Source organism: Babylonia areolata, chromosome 34 (genome assembly GCF_041734735.1).
Source record: "Babylonia areolata isolate BAREFJ2019XMU chromosome 34, ASM4173473v1, whole genome shotgun sequence".
Taxonomy (NCBI): domain Eukaryota; kingdom Metazoa; phylum Mollusca; class Gastropoda; order Neogastropoda; family Buccinidae; genus Babylonia; species Babylonia areolata.
The window spans coordinates 7868231-7884621 of NC_134909.1; positions in this window are offsets into that span (position 1 = coordinate 7868231).

The following is a 16391-nucleotide window of genomic DNA, read 5'->3' on the forward strand; positions in this document are numbered from 1 at the left end:
TCAACGTATTTGTATGGATCACAAATTGCAGACTATATAAACATAAAACTGTCATCTTCATTGCAGGACAAATTCCATTATTATTTTCTTACTACTGCAGCAAATACATCTATGTAGCAGAGCCATTAATGCAGCTGGTTACTACAGAACTAATTGATGTTTTTTATTCGCTCCACACTGTTAGCTGATTTCACACTGTAACTGTACAATCATACTAAATACATGGAAATGGAAATACATTGATTATAGACCAAAGTTTGACAGGGACACTGTATGTGTTAGTACTGACTACGTCATAGAAATATTTGAGTATCATTTAATCAGTCTTCCTATTACTGTATTTCAGGTGCTATTTTGTGAAAATCATTTTATGTTTGAAACAGTTGAGGGTTTGATCAGGAACCCTATTGTCTTTCTGTTTTAAATTCACTGATTGATTAGTTAGTTAGTTGTTGTTTGTGTTTGGTTGTTTTGTTTGTTTGTTTGTTTGTTCGGGTTTTTTGTTGTTGTTGTTTTGTTGTTTTTTTTAGAAATAATTCTTTTATGTATTTATCTGTTCATTTATTCATTTATCAGGGTACTGCATCACTGAATTTGTTTTATGGAGATCTGTCAGGCTGAGTTTGTGCATGCCATCTGTATTGTGCAGGGAGAAAGTGGAGAGCTGAAGATAATCTCGATGTTTGAAAGAACACTCACTTTATAGCTAAATTCGTTGTTTTGTTTTTCATGTTAAGAATTCAACAATTATTACGTATTTTTGGATGATTAGTAAAGATGCTGGTCACAGGAGGTTAGTGTGCTTGTTTTCCAGATTGGAAACTGAAATACACCCCCTCCCTCCAGAAAAAGACTTTAATAGTTTCGTTTTGTTCTTCTTTGCTTTGTTTTCTTCAAAGATCAGTTCAGTCGTAAGTCACTTCTGTTGTGACTAGTCATCTCTCTCTCTCTCTCTCTCTCTCTCTCTCTCTCTCTCTCTCTCTCTCTCTCTCTCTTGATTGTTTCGCCTTGTGCACTTGCATGCAGTTGTATACTGCACCCCTTCATGAGGGGCAATGGCCTATATGAATAAATCATCCGAATCTCTCTCTCTCTCTCTCTCTCTCTCTCTCTCTCTCTCTCTCTCTCTCTCTATTTTATTTTATTTTATTTTATTTCGGTTATGTCCTTCTCGATGTTTAAAAGGTGGGTGGATGAAAGGAAATTCCTTGAATGTGTGTACAGTTCTCTGATCATAACTTTCATTGCTCTAATTCCACGAGATGTCTGCACTCTGTCGTCCTTACTTCCATCCCTCCTTCACGCCCTGTCTGTTTCTTGCATCTATCTTCTATTACCTTTTTTCTGAGCCTGCGATATAATAATAATAATATGTAATAATTTTAAAAATAATCAAATTAAAAAAAAAACGAACAACATAAAGCACAGTCACTTTTAGAACATTAACATTTATGAAAGTATGCAACACAATAACTAACAAGAGAGGCAAGGCCTACAAAACTCACTTGTGATACACTGTTAAAAAAAAAAGGAAAAAAAAAGGCAATTGTTAAAATGTGTGTGTTCTGTATTTGTTATTATAAAGCTTCGTGTTATAAAAAGAAAAAAAGAAAGAAATCAAATAAACAAAGAGAATGATAAATTTTGAATTTTGTATCGTCATAAAATTATGTCATTTGAAAAAGATCCTTTTTGTATTAGTTTTAAAATGAAAAAGGCACTTGAAAAGATAAAATGAAATAAAAATCTATTGTCAGTAAATTTCCTGAATTTTGTCTTTTGGCTCAAGTACATGTAAGATTAAACATGTAAAGCGCAGACACTTTTTAGAAGCACAGACACCTTTTAGAACATGTATATTCATTATGATAATTATGGAACACACTAGATAAGTAATTAAACTTATGTGGGCTCGGTACAGACACACAGACAACTCAAACACAGGTTTATCATATTGATTCACGTTGTGTGTAAACATACACGTGAACTGATAGAATCAGGAACATGTCAGTGACTTTACAGAGTGCTGGTTCCAGCATTTTGAAACAGTACTTTGGGCTGTTCAGGTCCATGAGTTCCAAACCAAGAATCAGAACTAACAGCAACGATGAGTAATTGTTTGGTATGAAACAAATATGTCATACATCTATGTGCAGTGAATGTTGTTTTCAGAGGTTGGGTGTAAAGGCAACATTTTTCTTCTTTTTTTCTGTTTCAGATTCATTATCACCACAATCCACATCATCACCAAATGGTATGGCACCTTCAACTACAGGTACGGTATCTTTCTCTTCATAACCCCTGACCCTTCTCCCCCTCCATATATGAATATATAGATGTGTGAGTGTGCACATGCGCATGTGATTCAAAATACATTTAGTTTACCTTATGTTACCTCATGTTATGAAAATCCTCTACAAATACTTGTGAAAATCAGCAGCAGCAGTACTACTTGTTTCTGTTCTGTCTCACTCTGTATGTCAGTGTATCATCATATGTCATGTACTCTATTGTTTCATTTTCTCTCTTATCTTTCTGCTGTTCGTTTGGTAACGAAAGGCAAGAAAGAGCTATGAAGCCTAAACAGACTCTTTCGAAAATATACAGATATATCGCCCAATACCTTCTTTACGATTTTTTATAGCCAAAATAAAACCAATATTACTTTACTCTTCTGAAATACGGCGAATACAACGATTGGATAATATCGAAAAGGTCAATATCACGGCATGCAAAATATTTTAGAGGTTACCACGAAAAGCTTATGACATGTTACGGTATTTAGATGAAAGAGGAAAAAAACTGCTGGGTTACACAATTAAATGAAAATTTATGTTACACTGGTTTCGGTATTATGAGGCTACAACAAGGGATTGGGGATGTTAAATTGTTCCTAAATATTTTCAAACAAAGTCTTGTCGCCATATTTATTAAGGAATGGTCCGTGGTATTCAAGACAAAGATATATATGCACATTATCGAATATTTAAGGTGGTCTTTGAGAAAGACAAATACATAATGATTACAGGTATTTACTGCTTTAGAGTTGCTCGCTCTCAGATCAGACATGGTGTACTTCCACTCAACAATTATATCACTCGTTATAGCAACCCGAACCAGAAAAAAATGGTGCCCCTTTTGTATATCAAAAACCGAAAATGAATTGCTTTTTCTGTTTGAATGCTCAGATCTAAAAAAAGGAAATTTCTAAATGATTCAAAGAAAGTTCTCATTTGCATACTTCTCCAAGTGACCATGACCTACATAGGCGTAATTTGTCTTGATATATATTTCATGGTATCAAGAAAAGATCTCGTATGATCAAAGATGATTACTGAACTGATGCTTTCAACGTCATTAAATTCATACCTTCTGTATGTTTGATTTGTTGATATTGGTGAATGTGTAAATTTATAATGACACTGCAAACATGTTAAAATGCTAAGGAAATGTGAAATGTACATCATAAACACGTTATTATTATTATTCTCTCTCTCTCTCTCTCTCTCTCTCTCTCTCTCTCTCTCTCTCTCTCTCTTATTTTTTTTAATTTTAGGAGAAATCAGTGGATGCCTAATAAGTTCTGCAAGTGAGCAGGATAGTTTCAGCATCCCTGGAAGGTTCTTTCTTTTTTTCTTTTTTCTTTTTTTATGTCTTTTGTATCTTCTTTTTTTGTTTTATTTTATTTTATTATCTTTTTGTCTTTTGTTTGTTTGTTTGTTTGTTTGTTCCTTCCATCATCATTTTTCTTCTTTCTATTGTCTTTTGAACTTTTTTTTTCTTTTTTTTCCTCATGTTTTTAATCTGTCTTCTTCCCAATGGCATGTTCAAACACTTACAAGACCATGCAACATATATTACACATACATGATGGCTTCACACAAAAGCATACTCCCTGAAAGAGAAGCATGGTATACATACACACACACACCCTCTCACTCTCTCTTTGTGTCTCCTTTACTCACTCAATCCCCTCCCTCTCCACAAGCTCTACGCCTAAGTACAATAATATGTATGTGCACACTGAATACTACCCTCAGGATTTTTTGTGGGCCTGACTCAGTGTTCTGGTATCTTAACGGATACTGATCATAGGTTACGTAGGCTGAGTTCTGATTCAAAGATAAGGTCAAGATTTTTGCACTTGCCGTATTTAAATTTGGAGATGGTCAGTTTTGCTATTAACAATATCGTATTGATTTCCTTTCGTTTTTCATCAGTTGGAATGTCCATTTTTGTTGTACCAAACAGAGCTACTTTTTCATCCATGGGAATCAGCGTATCGTAACGTGTGAGAATGAGTTGTTTCACATGTTTCCAAAAGGAGGAAAGTTTGGGGCAGGAGTAAAAGGCATGTTCACTGTAATCGGTTTCTTGGCACCAGTTACATCTATTTGTGTCCGTTACACCCATTTTGGCACGCAGAATATTCGTTGGGTAAATATTGTGTATGAATTTGAAGTGAAGTAACCTCAGTCGTGATTCTTTCGTACATTCATATGCTAATTTGAAGTAGTCTCTTATATTGATGTCTAGCTTACGTTTCCAAAACTGAGCTGCACTTATATCATGGTTTTGTTTTCGGGCGAATGTTTTCCTGATCTGTTTATTTGACAAGGTATTGAGGTTCCCCTCTTTTGTTGCAATGTCATTTGGATTTTCATCGTTGTGTACATCATTAGCTAGATGGAGTTTCCATGTTCGTCGGATTGAGTTTATTATGGCATTGTATTCAAAAAGAAGGCCAGGGTCAGCGCCTAATTTACGCTCTATTTCTTCATATGTCATTATATTTCCGTGCTGCCAAAGGTCGTGCACAACACGGATGCCGCCTTTACTCCATTTGGGAAAGTGTAGCGCATTTCCTTTGTATTTTATATTTCTGTTATTCCATAACGGTTCTGTTTTTATGTTTTCTATCGGTCTGTCATCGTTAAAGATGCACACCGTTTTTATTACATCTCTCCCAAAGACTGACTGCACTTTTTCCAGTTTTTTAATTTCTTTGGGTGAAACGTTACACTTGAAACTGCTATGACTATCTTGAAAGGGGGGCGTGTTGTGTCTCGCCGGAATGCTCCAGTGAGATTTTGTCTCTTTAAGGAGTCTGGTTGCCCATTTCACCAAGAACATTTGCTGCTGGTGTTCGATGTTGATCATGTTTAAACCACCATCTTCTTTGTCGAGGCTGAGAACGCCTCTTTTTGTTTTATCAAATGCTTTTTTTATCATTAAACTTTTTTCCCCAAAGAAATCTGTACATTAATGTGTTAATGGTGTTCAGAACTTTAACTGGTACAGACGCTTCCTGTAGGACGTGAGAGAATTGTAACAGTAGAAAAGTTTTTGCCAGAATAACTTTACCATATAGAGAGGGGTTTCTGTGTTCCCATTGTTTTATCACCTTAGTTATTTTTTCAACTCTGGATTTCCAGTTTTCTTCGATTTCCGAAATTTCCATTTCTGCTGAGAAATAAATTCCCAGAAGTTTCAGTCTGTCAGATTCCATGGGAATGCTATTTATTTCACCTGTTTCATGTTTTCTTGACCCTAGCCACATGCCCTCAGATTTATTTTTTATTTAACTTCAGACCTGAATAATCCTCGAACTTCGTTACAATATATGTAGCTATTTGAATATCTTGTTCACCTTTAAAGGTTAATGTTGTATCATCTGCAAACTGTTTTATTTTAGAGTTGTTGCTATGGTTGCACACATTGTCGAGCGGAGTTACGTCAATCCCTTGAATATCTTTATTACTTCTAATTCGAATCGCCAGTATTTCTACTGCAAGTACAAAAAGAAGAGGGCTGAGGGGGCATCCCTGTCTGATCCCTCTTTCTGTTAGAAACCAATCAGACAACCATCCCATCCATTATGAACACAGGTTTATTGTCTTGTTCATTATGGTCGAAACACAACCTTGTGAATCTTGGCCAAAGTTAAAAATATCTAAGGCTTCGATGATACATTTTTTTTGATAATGTATCAAAAGCCTTTGGGGAGAAACCCAAGGGCAATGAAGCCCCCTGGTTTTTTGGGTTGTTTTCTTTATTTTGTGAGATCTTCGAAAAACCTCAAAGGGGACTGCGATTTTTCCCAACCTTTTATAAAACCCCTTATTTTTGGAATTTTTTTTTTAAAAATTTTTTACAACTTTTTTGATTACATTTTGGAGCCCTCGGGCCCGTTTTCCCGTAAATATTTTGGGAGCCCTGTTTTTTAAGAGAATTAAAATCCAAAAAATTTTTGCAGGGAAATTTCGTCCAGCATTGCTTTTTTGTTTTAAAGTTATATTCCTTTTTTCATTGAAGAAGGTATTTCTCCTTTCTTTTTTTAAATCTGTAAAACAACGAAAGAATGCTTTTTTTAAAATTTTGCCCCCAAACTTTTTTGTAAATGCGGTGTAAAGGGCCATCACTACCAAATGAAAAGTCTTTGTTTAAATTTAATAAGGTTAGTTTTCCTCGCCAAAAATTATTTCTTTGTCCCCTTGGTCTTTTTCTTCTTCTGTAAGTACTGATAATCCTCATTACACAGGAAATAGTCTTTTATATGTCTTCCTCTTCCTATGGATATGTCCTTCTTGTATAGGTTTGTGTAAAATTTCTTGATCTGGTTCAATATTTTCTGTGAATTGTCTGTAATGTTTTCGTCTTTGCGTAGAGATGTTATAATGTTCGCAGCTCTTTTTATCTTTTCAAGGCGGAGGAAATATTTTGTTTTTTTCACCATCTTCTATCCATTTGGCTCTCGAGCGGATCTGAGCACCTCTTGCTTCGTTTAATTCTTGTAGTTCTATTTCTTTTCTTAGTTGCCCAGCTTTCATTAACATATCTTTATCATGAATGTTCTGATGTAGTTTTTGTTCTATTTCGTTTAGTATTTTTGATTTTGGCGTGTTTTTGGGAGATCGATTTTTGGCGGTTTTGAGCAGCTTATGGCAAAATGACTTGTATCTAACATTAAACATTTTCCCAGGTCTTTTGTGGGTTTCGTTCTTGAGATTGTGAAAAATGCGAATCTATATATGTGCTTGTTTTCTTCTAGAAACCGTTCCTGAGATAGGAGTGAGTTGTTAAATTTCCAATATCCTGGACCTCTTTGAAACTTGTTTGGACTAAATATCGCTTTCACAAGTTTATGGTCTGAGTGAGGGAATAATTCAATGTCTGCTTTCTTCGCAAGTGTAATGGAAGTAGTGTCGCTGAAAATACAATCAATTCTTCTAGCTGTAAAAGGAGCACATCTTGACCAAGTGTATTCTTTGGGACGGCTGGGAGGACGCGGGTTCGAATCCCAGCGGAGGTGGGTTTTTCGGCCCGTGGCCGGCTCCTACCCAGAGTTGAGTGTGCTGTGGGCTTAAATGGGGGAGACTGGGACCACACAGTCGAGTGTCATCCACTTCAAGGATGCGTCTTTGGGTGTGTTGCTCTAATTACCTGACTCAACACTGCAAGTGCCTGTATCTCTCCGGGCCTGTTAAAGCCGGATATTCATTATGACAGGAAGCGTAGAGTACAGCCTCGTCACGCAGTCCCAAACCAAAATGGACCTCCATAGCAACATCGTCATCATCATCGTCATCCTCTCCTCTCCTTCATCGTCATCAATATAAACAAAATATATCTCAAAGTCTGGGGCCTTTCATGCCCTGCTCTCATGGTGACCTCAGTTTCGATACCCTCCACTCCGTGCTTGGGGTGAGTCCTGTCAATGTCGTCAGTGTCGCAGATATCATGGGGGGGCTGTTGTTTGAGGGGACGTGGTGGCGGTCTTCACTCTGGGAGGGACGCTCATCAGTCTGGCTCCCGACTAAGCCATTATTGTCGTTAGTAGGGGGCTTAAGTAGGTGGTGTCCTAAGTACGTTAAAACAGAAAAGGCACCACTGAACACCACCGAAGTGACTCAGCAGCAGTGCAGGGGTCTCTCGGTGTGTGGCCTCCCTCGCGACCTAACATCGATGGTTCCCTGTGGACTGCCGACGCTGGAACTGCGAAGGGACGAACCCGGGGTGTGGCCGTGTATGGGGGAATCTAAATGAGCGGCGTGAGGAGTAATGCCACTGAAACGGTGCAGATAATGGGGCAGCAAAAAAAAAAAGAAAAAAAAAAAAAAAGAAGTGTATTCTTTGGCATCTGGATGGATAGACCACGAATCTTCCAAGTCAAAAGAGGATAACATTTCTAGAAGGGCTTCTTTTTCTCGTTGTGAGTGAGGCTTGCCGGCTATGTTATCTAGAGCAAGGATTGTTGTGTTAAATCACACCCGGAACCCACAGGTGGTCGTAATCTTGCTTATGTAACAAGTTGCCGAGTTGGTTAATGAATGATATTTTGTCAACGGTCGTACTGGGTGGGTAGCAATTAGCTATGATAGTTGATTTGTTGTTGTGTACAATTTTTATTAACAATATTCTCTCTGTTGCTTCGATGAGTTCTGCATGAATCTGTTTATGGCTGGAAATGGGAATTACAAGTCCATTCCTTCTATTAGTACCTACGCTATAGAATACACTTCCAGACCACTGCGCATCAGTTTGGGACAATATATCATCTGTCACGTATGTTTCCTGCAAACATGCAATGTCTAACTTTTGTTTTTTGAGGAAGTCAAATACTACTTTCCTTTTTAGGTTATTTCTAAGCCGTCGAACATTTAGAGTACCAATGCATATATCATTATTCATATTTAAAAAGGTGGTATCAATTTTTCAACTTTCTGATGCGGAATTTATAATCGTCAATCGTTAATCAAAAGTCCGTTAATCAAAGCCAAAGGTCGTGAGGGAGTGGTCAGGCTGGATGGGAGAGAATACGTCTCTCTCTCTCTCTCTCTCTCTCTCTCTCTCTTGCTTGCTCGCTCGCTCGCTCGCTGTGATAGTTAAAGACGTTTGTCAACCCTTGAATTTCTGCCAGCTGAATGATAAACATTGATGATAACCAGAGCATCCCAAAGGACTTTTTATCAGCGTGTGTGATGCTATTGAGATTTGCCAGCACCATAATTCATATATTGTAACAATGTTCTTGCTATTGATACAATTATCCAGAATGTACCCTCTCCGACCACACCCCCTGACACCCACCATACCCAGACCCTGCCCCCCCAACCCCGTCCCACCCCCTTCCCATGTGTTTTATAACGACCTTAGGCCGATATACAATAAACCATTTGTATTTGTCTCTTTTTTTTTCTTTCTGTCTCTCTCCCTCTCTTCCCCGTCACGATTTCTGTTTTTTAACGTCCGTGACATGCCAAAACAAAGGGAAGACAGAATATTGTATCATCTGATATTCAATATATATCTGAGAGAAAGATAATGCGTGTTTTGTGGATAACAATGGTTCAGATCAAAATGAAAATCAGGCATATATTGCACACACAAAAAAGTCCAGTGTTTTGTGCATGAAACTATGAAGAAAAAAAAAACATATTGTTTTTTTAAACATCGTAAAAGGCATTTTCTAATCCACAAGTAAAAGGCCTAGTATATGTCCTGTACAGCTTTTACCGAAAACATCATCAATCAACCTATATGCCTACCTGCTCTCTGTCATTTTAATCTCCACTCTTCCAGGAATAAAGAGATAGGGAGAGGCAAGTGCAGCATGAGCTGGAAATGAAAAAGCTTGAATTGGAAGCTTCCAAGACTGTCAGAGAAGAAGAAGAAGGAAATGGACATGTAAATAGTTGTGGTAATAAGTCCACTTACGTTCCCAAGCTACGCCCTTTTGATGAAAACAAAGATGAGATCAATTCATTCTTGTTTAGGTTTGAGTCTCATGTAACTTCTTGTGGATGGCCCAAGGAAAAATGGCCACTGTACGCTGCATCTCTCTATAGAGGCAATGCCTTGTCACTGTACCGTACTTTGTCGGCAAGAAATGATATCAAATGGGACGATTTGATGTCTGAATTACTTCGGAAATTCAGGTGTACGGAGGAAGGATTCAGTTCAAAATTTCGTTCCATTCGTCCGGAACTGGACAAATCTTTTTTCTGCCTTTTTGATTTGTTCCGGTCATCTGTTAGACAGATGGATTGAACTCGCTGTAATTGATCATGAGTTCGAGAGCTTGCGTGACCTTTTTCTCTGTGAACAGATTCTCCAAAGTGTGTCAAAAGACCTTACGATATTCTTGTGAGAAAGAAGTTTCGAGACTGCAGAGGAAACAACGTTTCTTGTTGTTAATCTCAACACAATGTCGATGTATCTAAAGTACAATTGTACACATAAAACTAGATCTTTTCACAACGCTTGTATGCACTTGTATCTGATATCTATACTAAAGCACTATTCACAATCTTGCCTCGCACGATAAATCCATAAGATAAGACAAGACAAGACAACTTTGTCGTATCTAAGTACACAGAAATATGGCTTTTGACTGAAGTACACATAAGATTAAAACATAAAGCACAGTCTTTAAAAAAATGATAATAATAATAATTAAAAATAAATAAATAAACATAAAGCACAGTCACTTTCAGAACATTAACATTTATGAAAGTATGCAACACAATAACTAAAAACTAAAATTAATGAAATTGATGTTTACTGGGTAAGAAAAAATGCGTCATTGACATTGAAATATAGATAGGCTAAATGCGTTTACAGCGCAGTCACTCAAAAACTTTTATAAAGATAATTGTGTGTTATCACAGCTTCATAAATAAAACGTAGACCTCATAAGAAAACATGTCATATAATACTAGTTAAATATTAACCGATAAATAAATGAATGAATGAATAGATAAACAAACAAATAGATATATAAATAACATAAATGGAAAAAAAAAACTCACATGCTCACACCCACACGCACACACACACACACACACACACACACACACACACACACACACACACACACACACACACACACACACACACACACCTGTCAATGCACCTACCTCCAAAACTTCCCTCCAAACACAAACACATCAGGACACACTGGAACAACAGTGCACCAGCTACTACCACAATTCATTATGAAGAAGTGAGTGTAAAAGAATAAATAAGAAATCAAATAAACAAAGAGAATGATAAATTTTGAATATTGTATCATAATAAAATTATGTCATTTGAAAAAGATCCCCTTAATACTAGCTTTAAAATGAAAATGGCTCTTGGAAAGATAAAGTAAAATAAATCTAATGTCAGTAAATTTCCTGAATTTTGTCTTTTGGCTCAAGTACATGTAATATTAAACATGTAAAGCGCAGTCACTTTTTAGAACATGTATATTCATAATGATAGTCATGCAACACAATAGATAAGTAATTAAACTGTTGTTGGCTTGGTACAGATACAGAGACAACTCAAACACAGGTTTATCATATTGATTTACGTTATAATAATACAATAATGATATTTTATTTTTATATAGCGCTACAATACAAGCATAAGCAAGCTGTAAGCGCTTTATAATCCAGTACCTAAAGTGAAACAAGAAAAAGCATATAAAAAGTAGTAGAAACATAAACAGAATCATTAATATTAAAAAACAAAAACAAAAAAAAACAAAACAAAAAAACAACAACCCACAATGCATAAAACTCACAAAGTAACATGTTATCAATACTACAACTGTTACACTCCAACACTTACACTAACACACACGCACAGACACACACATGATTAAACGGCTGAGATGACAGCAATTTTCACTTAAAATACATACATGAAAAAAAAGAGCATAATTGTAATCTGCATGCCATAGATTTTGTAAAAATTGTGAAATAAAATTTTGGATGGAAAAAGTAAAAGGGGTAAAAATCGGGTCATTCTCCCTTTCGAACCACACCACCACCATCCATCTACCCACCTCCATTCTCTCCAATCTCCCATCACACATATTCATATTGCCATGGGCCTGGGACAACAGCACTATTTGAATTATGACAAGTATTTTTTAAAGAGATAAGTTTTAAGATTTGCTTTAAAGGCTAGATTGAGATGGTGTTTGTCCTGAGAGCAATAGGCAAAGGAATTCCAAGTTGTTGGGCCGAAGACGGAAAATGACCTCTTTCCACAGGAGTTAAGGAAGTATCAGGGAACAGTTAGCTGGGAGGAATCAAGAGATCTCAATGTTTTGTTTGGCAAGTACGGGTTAACAAGCTCAGAATGATAAGAGGGTGTGGTATCAGAATTCAGGCACTGAAAGCATAGACAGGCAACTTTATATTCAATTCTGGCTTGAACAGGCAACCAATGAAGTGTCCACAGGAGAGCAGTAGCACTCTCTCTCCTCGTCTTTTTATGGACGAGTCGAGTGCACTATTCTGTATTTTCTAGAGCTTATAGAGTTTATCATTGGGAAGGCCAGCTAAGAGAGAATTACAATAATCTAGGCGGGATAGAATGAAGGCAACAGCAAGTTTGTTGGCGGCATCAACAGACAGGAAGGGGCGGATTTTACAAATCTTACGAAGCTGAAAGTAAAGAACTTTACACAGGTGTTTCACATGAGTTTCCATCGTGAGGGATGAATCAGGGTGGAAACCAAGATTACGGACAGAAATGGAAAAAGAAATGTCTATGCCAGAACAAATGATAGACGTTGTATTTATCTGCTTGAGCTTATTTTTATTACCAGTCCACATAAGTTCTGTTTCATCCACTTTGCTACATTTTCTATGCCAGTTATAAATTTAGAAGCTAAACATCGAATTTCAGAGGGAATAGTCGAATCATGCAGTTGAGAATCGTCAGCAAACAGATGATAGTGAGGTACAGACTGTTGGATGATCAAACTTAGACGTTGTGTGTACATTGTAAAGAGTACAGGCCCCAGGACGGAGCCTTGTGGTACCCCATATCTGAGCACAGACGGAATAGACTGGTTTCCATTTACAAGGATGGAGTGTGTGCAACCTGATAAGTAGGAATGAAACCATTTCAGAACAATACCATTGAGTCCGAACACAGCACACAACCTTCTGACCATAATGTCATGGTCAATCGTGTCAAATGCTGCAGAAAGGTCCATCAGTGACAGAATGGATACCTTGCCTGCATCAGAAGCTAGCAACAGGTCATTGACCACACATAATAAGGCCGTTTCCGTGCTGTGTCCCTTTCTGTATGCTGACTGAAATGGTTCCAGGAGACTGTGGATCTCAAGGTGTTTCATAAGCTGGCCAAGCACAATACGTTCTAAAACTTTAGACAGAAATGGGAGGTTTGATACTGGCCTATAGTTTTTCGTGATCAAGACTAGCTTTCTTCAAAAGGGGACACACCAAGGCATGCTTGAAGGACTGTGGGACAACACCTGAGGTCAAGGATATATTCATGATATTGGCCATAATAGGTAGTAATTCTTCTAAACATTGGTAAAATATAGAATGTGAGATAGGATCGAGACTGCATGATTTCTTTGGCATGTTGAGGATGACATCTTTGACCTGTTCCTTGGTAACTGTCTGGAATGTAGTGAATTGTGTCCCATTAAAAGTATCAGATTCGCCAAAATCAGTAGGAGAATCGAAGCTACTTCTAATCATCTCTATTTTAGTAGTAAAATAATCAATAAATTTATCAGCTAGATTTTCAGAAGGTATATTGCTAGGCAGAACAATTTGGACATCCTTCCCCATCATCTGATTGGCCAAGTGAAACAGAACTCTGGAGGAATCAGCTACAGAATTCTGTCGCACACGTATTTCTTTTTCGCATCACGGATCATTTGATTTACAACATTGTGTAAGTGAGCATATATCTGCTTGAAAATTTCCTGACCAAATTTTCACCATTTTCGCTCAGCGGAGCGGCGCTGCTGTTTTACCACCTTGATTTCAAGAGACAACCAGGGTGCACATAAACGATCGAAGACAACACGCATTGTGAGAGGGGCATGCTTATCAAGCAGTTCCTGGAGAGAAGTGTTGTAAAATGTGGTTAATCTTTTAAAAGCTGATGTCTAGGAAGTATTTGCCACCAGTCTGTATACCAGTGACTTGATAGGAAGAGTTTGTATTACACTCCATGTTTGGTGTCATATACTTACCATGTCAAACTGATGCAAACTAGGCCTATTGGTTTGCTCTGCTTAGCCAAATTTCGCGTGGCTAACGGTGAAAAGACGACCCGTCTTGCCCAGTCCGCTTTTAGCCAGTCAAACGCCTCTAAAAGCTATAAGCACTGAATCATTCCTTTGGCCAAGGCTCTCCACGCCATCTTTTCAGGTTTACGCTCTGTCTCGTCTTACGCTTTTTTTGTCTATTAAGCGTATTCATATGGCCTGATTTTGCTGCATGCGGCTTGTGTTTATTGTATTCTTACATTCTGTGTACTCGATTCGACTCAGCCCCCTCGAATCGTTAGTGTTTTTCTCTACCTCTAAGTCAATCCTGTCTTTTCGTTTTCTGTTGGGGATCGGATTTTTGCTGGGTGCCTAAGCGTGGGTACCATGCCTCGTATGCCATCCCACGACGACGGGAATCATGATGCTGGGATCGAGACCCGGCAAGAGACTCTCCCAGGCCCAGAGCTCATGATTCCTCCCGGTAGGGACCGCGGCGATGCGTCTTTAGACGCTGATCGCGGAGGCGATACTCGTACTAGTAAAACGGTCATGAAGGGGACTGGGGGGAAAGGGATACGAACGTCGCCTCTCGAGGTGTCCCAGCACGAGGCAGGGAAAGGGGGGAGTGGCAAGTCTTCTCTTGGTGGTGGGGACTCGCGGAGACGGCCCTCAGGGGCTCCATTGCTGTTCCCCCTCCTCCCTCCTCTGCCGACCCCCCCTCCCCCAACTCCTTCTGGGGGGGCGGGGGGGGGGGGACCTCTACTTTGCCCACCCCAGGAACATGTCAGTGACTTTACAGAGTGCTGGTTCCAGCATTTTGAAACAGTACTTTGGGCTGGTCAGGTCCATGAGTTCCAAACCAACGAATCAGAACTTTAACAGCAACGATGTGTGATTGTTTGGTATGAAACATAATTTCCTTTCGACGTCATACATCTATGTGCAGTGAATGTTGTCTTCAGAGGTTTGGTGTAAAGGCAACATTTTTTTTTTCTTTTTTTCTGTTTAAGATTCATTATCACCACAATCCACATCATCACCAAATGGTACGGCACCTTCAACTACAGGTACGGTATCTTTCTCTTCATAACCCCTGACCCTTCTCCCCCTCCATATATGAATATATAGATGTGTGAGTGTGCACATGCGCATGTTATTCAAAATACATTTAGTTTACCTTATGTTACCTCATGTTATGAAAATCCTCTACAAATACTTGTGAAAATCAGCAGCAGCAGTACTACTTGTTTCTGTTCTGTCTCACTCTGTATGTCAGTGTATCATTATATGTCATGTACTCTATTGTTTCATTTTCTCTCTTATCTTTCTGCTGTTCGTTTGGTAACGAAAGGCAAGAAAGAGCTATGAAGCCTAAACAGACCCTTTCGAAAATATAAAGATATATCGCCCAATACCTTCTTTAAGATTTTTGATAGGAAAATAAAGCCTAATATTACTTTACTCTTCTGAAATACGGGGAATACAACGATTGGATAATATCAAGAAGGTCAATATCACGGCATGCAAAATATTTTAGGGGTTCCTGTGCGCACACCCAATAAGATGGTGTTGAGCGAAATGGAACGTTATCCATTGTACGTGAACTCTTACATAAACAGTCTTAGGTACTGTTTTAATCTTCTGGAAATGGATCAACAACGGTTACCACGAAAAGCTTATGACATGTCACGGTATTTAGATGAAAGAGGAAAAAAACTGCTGGGTTACACAAATAAATGAAAATTTATGTTACACTGGTTTTGGTATTATGAGGCTACAAGGGATTGGGGATGTTAAATTGTTCCTAAATATTTTGAAACAACGTCTGGTCGCCATATTTATTAAGGAATGGTCCGTGGTATTCGAGACAAAGAGATAGATTCACATTATCGAATATTTAAGGTTGTCTTTGAGAAAGACATACATAATTATTACAGGTATTTATTGCTTTAGAGTTCCTCGCTCTCAGATCAAACATGGTGTACTTCCACTCAACAGTTATATCACTCGTTATAGCAACCCGAACCAGAAAAGATGGTGCCCCTTTTGTATATCAAAAACCGAAAATGAATTGCTTTTTCTGTTTGAATGTCCAGATCTAAAAAATGAAATTTCTTAAAGATTCAAAGAAAGTTCCCATTTGCATACGTCTCCAACTGACCATGACCTACATAGGCGTAATTTGTCTCGATATATATTTCATGGTATCAAGAAAAGATCTCGTATAATCAAGATGATTACTGAAGTGATGCTTTCAACGTCATTGAATTCATACCTTCTGTATGTTTGATTTGTTGATATTGGTGAATGTGTAAGTTTATAATGACACTGCAAACATGTTAAAATGCTAAGGGAA